The sequence below is a fragment of the Macaca thibetana genome, chromosome 4 (assembly GCF_024542745.1).
Source record: "Macaca thibetana thibetana isolate TM-01 chromosome 4, ASM2454274v1, whole genome shotgun sequence".
NCBI lineage: Eukaryota > Metazoa > Chordata > Mammalia > Primates > Cercopithecidae > Macaca > Macaca thibetana.
Window position 1 is genome coordinate 32,292,298 of NC_065581.1, and position 7,080 is coordinate 32,299,377.

At 50.2% G+C, this 7,080-nt stretch overlaps 1 long non-coding RNA gene across 1 annotated transcript; it reads right to left on the reverse strand.

Annotated features, from left to right (window-relative positions):
- On the reverse strand, positions 1-7,080 carry LOC126953195 (uncharacterized). Its single transcript, XR_007725147.1, has 3 exons — positions 6,839-7,080; positions 6,162-6,229; positions 1-2,032 (listed from the first exon to the last, which is right to left on the reverse strand). It is a non-coding gene; the product is annotated as an uncharacterized LOC126953195 (long non-coding RNA).

Here is a 7,080-nt window from a genome sequence, read left to right on the forward strand (position 1 = left end):
CTCTCTGTCGCCCAGGCTGGAGTGCAGTGGCACGATCTTGGCTCACTGCAAGCTCCGCCTCCCAAGTTCCAGCAATTGTCCTGCCTCAGCCTCCCGAGTAGCTGGGACTGCAGGCACCCACCACCGTGCCCAGCTAATTTTTTGTATTTTTAGTAGAGACGGGGTTTCACCGTGTTAGCCAGGATGGTCTCAATCTCCTGACCTCGTGATCCACCCGCCTCAGCCTCCCAAAGTGCTGGAATTACAGGAGTGAGCCACTGCGATCGGCCGTGGTGTCTTTTTATTAAGTCCCTTAAGGAGGAGGAAATACATAGCACAAAAGTGGTCTGACAGCAAGCATAAGAGAAAGAACTTTTGGCCAGGCGTGGTGGCTCACACCTGGTTTGGGAGGCCGAGGCGGGAGGATCACTTGAGGTCAGGAGTTCGAGACCAAGCTGGCCAACATGGTGAAACCCCATCACCACTAAAAATACAAAAAAATTAGCTGGGAGTGGTGGTGTGCACCTGTAATCCCAGCTATTCAGGATGCTGAGGTGGAAGAATCATTTGAACCTGGGAGGCAGAGGTTGCAGTGAGCCAAGATCGCACCACTGCGCTCCAGCCTGGGCATCAGAGTGAGACCCTGTCTTAAGCAAAAAAAAGGAGAAAGATCTTCTTTCTCATCCCAACAGAAAAGTCACTTTAGAGCCACATACGTGTTGGCTCACACCTGTAGTCACTGCACTTTGGGAGGCTGAGGTGGGAGGATCACTTGAGTCCAAGAGTTCAAGACCAGCCTGGGCAACATGGCCAAGACCCTGTCTCTATGAAAATTTTAAAAATTAATATAAAAAGGCCAAGTGCAGTGGCTCACGTCTGTAATCCCAGCACTTTGGGAGGCTGCGGCGGGTGGATCATGAGGTCAGGAATTCAAGACCAGCCTGACGAAGATGGTGAAACCCCAGGTCTACTAAAAATACACAAATTGGGCCGGGCACGGTGGCTCAAGCCTGTAATCCCAGCACTTTGGGAGGCCGAAACGGGTGGATCACGAGGTCAGGAGATCGAGACCATCCTGGCTAACACGGTGAAACCCCGTCTCTACTAAAAAATACAAAAAACTAGCCGGGCGAGGTGGCGGGCGCCTGTAGTCCCAGCTACTCGGGAGGCTGAGGCAGGAGAACGGCGTGAACCCGGGAGGCGGAGCTTGCAGTGAGCTGAGATCCGGCCACTGCACTCCAGCCTGGCGACACAGCGAGACTCCGTCTCAAAAAAAAAAAAAATACACAAATTAGCTAGGTATGGTGGCAGGCGCCTATAATCCCAGCTACTTGGGAGACTGAGGCAGGAGAATCACTTGAACCTGGACAGCAGAGGTTGCAGTGAGCCGAGATCGCGCCACTGCACTCCAACCTGGGCGACAAAGTGAGACCACGTCTCAAACAAAAATAGAAAAAAAAGAAGGCTGGGCACGGTGGCTCACTCCTGTAATTCCAGTACTTTGGGAGGCCAAGGTGGGTAGATCACAAGTCAGGAGATCAAGACCATCCTGGCCAACATAGTGAAACCCCCTTCTCTACTAAAAATACAAAGATTAGCTGGGCGTGGTGGTGCATGCGTATAATGCCAGCTACTCGGGAGGCTGAGGCAGGATAATCACTTGAACCAGGGAGTCGGAGGTTACAGTGAGCTGAGATAGTGCCATTGCAGCCTGGCGACAGAGTGAGACTCGTCTCGGGGGGAAAAAAAAAAAAAGGAAAAAAAGAAAAAGAAATGTTACTGGGGCCGGGCACGGTGGCTCATATCTGGGATTCCAGTACTTTGGGAGGCTGGGGCAGGCAGATCACGAGGTCAGGAGTTGGAGACTAGCCTAACATGGTGAAACCCTGTCTCTACTAAAGATACAAAAAATTAACCAGGCGTGGTGGCGTGTGCCTGTAATCCCAGCTACCAGGGAGGCTGAGTCTGGAGAATTGCTTGAACCCAGTAGGCGGAGGTTGCAGTGAGCCGAGATCGCATCATTGCACTCCAGCCTGGGTGACAGGGCACGAATCTGTCTCAAAAAAAAAAAAAAGGTATTTTAGGGCCTAGGGTTATAACACAACAGTCAGGCTTCCCAAATAAAAGGCCCAGTAAGGAGAAGAGAATCAAAAACAAGTCATCACACCAAATTGCCTAAGACTGCTAGTGATTTCCATACTTGTCTTGCTCTGTGTCCCCAATCTATACACATCGATACCACCTGCATGGCCAGTGCCACAAACGGAAACCTCTGTTCTAAAATGCAACGGCCCTTAAGTTCCTCTCCTCACCATTCCCTGCCATGTCAACGTGTAACCCACGAAGAAATTAAATCACATAGAAATGTGGAAGACAACCAGGCACATGGCACATGCCTGTAATTCCAGCACTTTGGGAGGCCAAGGTGGCAGGACTGCTTGAGCCCAAGAGTTTGAGACCAGCCTGGGCAACACAGTGAGACTCTGCCTCTCCAAATAATTAAAAAATTAGCTGGGCGTGGTGGCATGTAGCTCCACCTATTCAGGAGGCTGAATGAGCTATGACTGTGCCATTACACTCCAGCCTGGACAACACAGTGAGACCCCCATCTCAAAAAAATAAATGTGGAAGACACTTTTGGGAAGAGAATACAATTGACCCCATCTTTCTAAAGGATAACGAGATAATAGGTATCAATATTTTAAATGTATTTTTTTTTTTTTTTTTTTTTTGAGATGGAGTCTCAGTCTGTCGCCCAGGCTGGAGTGCAGTGGCCTGATCTCAGCTCACTACAACGTCCGCCTTCTGGGTTCAAGCAATTCTCCTGCATCAGCCTCCCGAACAGCTGGGATTACAGGCACACAACACCACGCCTGGCTGATTTTTGTATTTTTAGTAGAGATGGGGGTTTCACCATGTTGGACAAGCTGGTCTCAAACTCCTGACCTCAGGCATCTGCCCGCCTTGACTTCCCAAAGTGCTGAGATTACAGGTGTGGGCCACTGCATCTGGCCTAAATGTACATATCATTTAAAGGACTGTACAGATAAGTACAGGGCCAGGCATGCTGGCTTCATGCTTGAACTGTAACCCCTGAGGCCGGGCGCGGTGGCTCAAGCCTGTAACCCCAGCACTTTGGAAAGCTGAAGCAAGAGGATTGCTTGAACTAAAAATCAAGTTGCGGGCGCCTGTAGTCTCAGCTACTTGAGGCGGGAGAAAACCAGCCTGAGTCACGCCAACTGGGAGAAGCGAGACTCCGTCTCAAAAAAAAAAAAAAAAAAAAAAAAACCACTGTCTCTAATTTTTAAATAAATAAATATTATTTTAAGAAAGAAAATAGGACTAGGTGCAGTGGCTCACACCTGTAATCCCATCACTTTGGGAGGCCAAGGCGGGTGGATCACAAGGTCAAGAGTTCAAGACCAGCCTAGCCTAGATGGTGAAACCCCTTCTCCACTAAAAATACAAGAATTAGCTAGGCATAGTGGTGGACGCCTGTAATCACAGCTACTCGGGAGGCTGAGGCAGAGAATTGCTTCAGCCCAGGAAGCTGAGGCTGCAGTGAGCCGAGATCGCGCCACTGCACTCCAGCGTAGGTGACAGAGACTCCATCTAAAAAAAAAAAAAAAAAAAAAAACCAGGCGCAGTGGCTCACACCTGTAATCCCAGCACTTTGGGAGGCCGAGGCAGGCGGATCACAAGGTCAGGAGATCGAGACCATCCTGGCTAACACGGTGAAACCCCGTCTCTACTAAAAATACAAAAATTAGCCAGGTGTGGTGGCAGGCGCCTATAGTTCCAGCTGCTGGGGAGGCTGAGGCAGGAGAATGGCATGAACCCGGGAGGCAGAGCTTACAGTGAGCAGAGATCACACCACTGCATTCCAGCCTGGGCGACAGAGTGAGACTATCTCAAAAAAAAAAAAAGAAAAAAGAAAAAGAAAAAAAAAAGCTGGACATAATCATATTTCTGTTCTGTATCACTTACTAGTTTTGTAGACTTGAACAAGTGGTATAGCTGATCTAAGCCTCAGTTTCCTCATATGTATAACAGCAATAGTACATATTACTTAGGAGTGTTTGAGAAATCAATCAATAAATGTATTCAGAATAGTGCTTAGTCAATAGGTCTTCAGATATTATTTTTCTTTCCTTAAGCACCTATCATACAACTGGCCTATACTAGGTATTAGATACACAGTAGCATATCTAATACGTAGGTTTCACCATGTTGGCCAGGCTGGTCTCAATCTCTTGACCTTGTGATCCACCCACCTCAGCCTCCCAAAGTGCTGGGATTACAGGCATGAGCCACCATGCCCAGCCTATGGCCTGTTCTGTTTTTTTGTTTATTTTTTTGAGATGGAGTCTCGCTCTGGTCGCCCAGGCTGGAGTGCAGTGGTGCCATCTTGGCTCACTGCAAGCTCCACCTCCTGGGTTCATGCCATTCTCCTGCCTCAGCCTCCCAAGTAGCTGGAACTACAGGCGCCCGCCACCACACCAGGCTAATTTTTTGTATTTTTAGTAGAGACGGGGTTTCACCATGTTAGGCAGGATGGTCTCAATCTCCTGACCTCGTGATCCGCCCACCTCGGCCTCCGAAAGTGCTGGGATTACAGGCGTGAGCCACTGCGCCTGGCCTGGCCTGTTCTTTTTTGAGACAGTCTTCCTCTGTCACCCAGGCTGGAGTAAAGTGGTACAATCATGGCTCACTGCAGCCTCGACCTCCTGGGTTCAAGTGATCCTCCCACCTCAGTCTCCCGAATAGCTGGGACTACAGGCATGTAAACCACATCTGGCTAATCTTTTATAGAAATGGTTCTATGCCTGTAATGCACTTTGGGAGGCCGAGACGGGCGGATCACGAGTCGGGAGATCGAGACCATCCTGGCTAACACTGAAACCCCGTCTCTACTAAAAAAATACAAAAAAAGTGATCCTGTAGTCCCAGCTACTCAGCCTAAACCTGGGAGGCCTTGCAGTGAGCTGAGGTCCGGCCACTGCACTCCAGCCTTAGGGCGAGTCCGTCTCAAAAAAAAAAAAAAAAAAAGAAATGGTTCTTTGTTGCCCAGGCTAGTCTCGACATCCTGGACTCAAGTGATCCTCCTGCCTCAGCCTCCCAAAGTGCTGAGATTACAGGTGTGAGCCACCATGGCCAGCCTAGTACTTACTCTTTATTTATTTTTTTTGAGACAGAGTCTCACTCTGTCACCCAGGCTGGAGTGCAGTGGCGTAATCTCAGCTCACTGCAACCTCTGCCACCCAGGTTCAAGCGATTTTCCTGCCTCAGCCTCCCAAGTAGCTGGGATTACAGGCACCTGCCACCATGCCTGGCTAATTTTTGTATTTTTAGTAGAGACGGGGTTTCACCATCTTGGCCAGACTGGTCTTGAACTCCTGACCTTGTGATTCACCCACCTCGGCCTCCCAAAGTGCTGGGATTACAGGCATGAGCCACACGTCCAGCCCATGAGCCACCACACCTGACCAGTATTTACTCTTTAAACTGTATATTGCTTTGTATTGTTTTCCAATACACAATACAATCCCCAAGCTTATCTGTAAATTTAAGGCACAAGGCATTTATTTATTGTTAAATTTTAAAATTTGTCTTAGAGATGGGGTCTTGCTCTATTGCCCTGGCTAGAGTGCAATGGAGTAATCACTGCTCACTGCAGCCTCAAACTCCTGGGCTCAAGCAATCCTCCCTCCTCAGCCTCCCAAAGTGCTGGGATTACAGGCGTGAGCCACTGCACCCCACCCATTTATTTCTTTTGTTTGTTTGAGACAGAGCCTCGCTCTGTCACCCAGGCTGGAGTGCAGTGGCGTGATCTGGGCTCACTGCAAGCTCTGCCTCCCAGGTTCACGCCATTCTCCTGCCTCAGCCTCCAAAGTAGCTGGGACTACAGGCGCCTGCCACCATGCCTGGCTAATTTTTTGTATTTTTAGTAGAGACAGGGTTTCACCGTGTTAGCCAGGATGGTCTTGATCTCCTGACCTCGTGATCCGCCCACCTCAGCCTCCCAAAGTGCTGAGATTACAGGCGTGAGCCACCGCACCCGGCCATTTATTTCCTCTGTACATATTCCACCTCACCCAGCCCTCAAATATTTCTCAAATTAAAGAGGTTCCAGGGCCCTGGGCACACCCACCCCCAACAGACTTGTTGGAACAGGTACCTACCTCAGGTCATTCTTGAGTTCCACGACCACATCCTTGCCCACAAGGGACTTGAAAAAAGAATAGAAGAGCTATTGGGAGAGAGGGGGAAAACCATCATGTGGGAAGGAACATGGTAGGGAGGAGTGTCCCTTGACAGTATTACCAAATACCGGTATTGTGAACCCCATTGCATCCCTAACAGTTCTCAAAATTTCACAGGAAAGAATAATTGGTTGAGAGGTGAAAGGCTGGAGCCCAAATTATTCTGCACACTGCATTGAGCCCATCACTTAAAGTCCCAGAGAGGCTCTGCCCTGCATACCTCGGCCTCCCCAGTGTGCTCTCTCAATCGACCACCTTTCTCGGGTACCTGCCCACTCCTTTCAATGAATTACAGAAAACATCCCACCCGCACCCTGCCGAAGCTTGCCTGGCAGAGAAGTGCTCTAAGGTCTAACTTTTCCGTCTCCCGCTGTCCCCACTGAATCTCTCTCAGGGTTGGGGTTTTTTTCCTCATCATGGAAAAAAAAAATCCCATTTGCTCTCAGGTGTCTCCTCAACGAACTTGAGAAACAGGACTAACGATGAAGATAAAAACTCCGGACCTAACTCCAGCCTAGGGGGACAAAGGCCAGACCCCCCTGCCCCAACCGTCCGAGATCCCCGAGGGCGACCCCTTTTGACGTCACGGTACCCACCATGGTGCTGGCGCAGCGGGCAGCGGGCCGGAGCGAGAAAAGAGCCGGATGCTGAGAGCAGGTCTGGGAGAACCGAAGCGCGAGCCCGCGCGTGGGGCGAGGCGGGACCGCGCAGGCGCAGCGGGAAGGGACGCAGAACCCTCCAAGCGCTGAAGGGTAAAGCGCGGCCGACTTGCGGCTGGGGAGCGCAAGCTGGGTAAAACCGAGGGGAGGAGGAAGCCGGGAAAGGGGCGGGGTTTCCT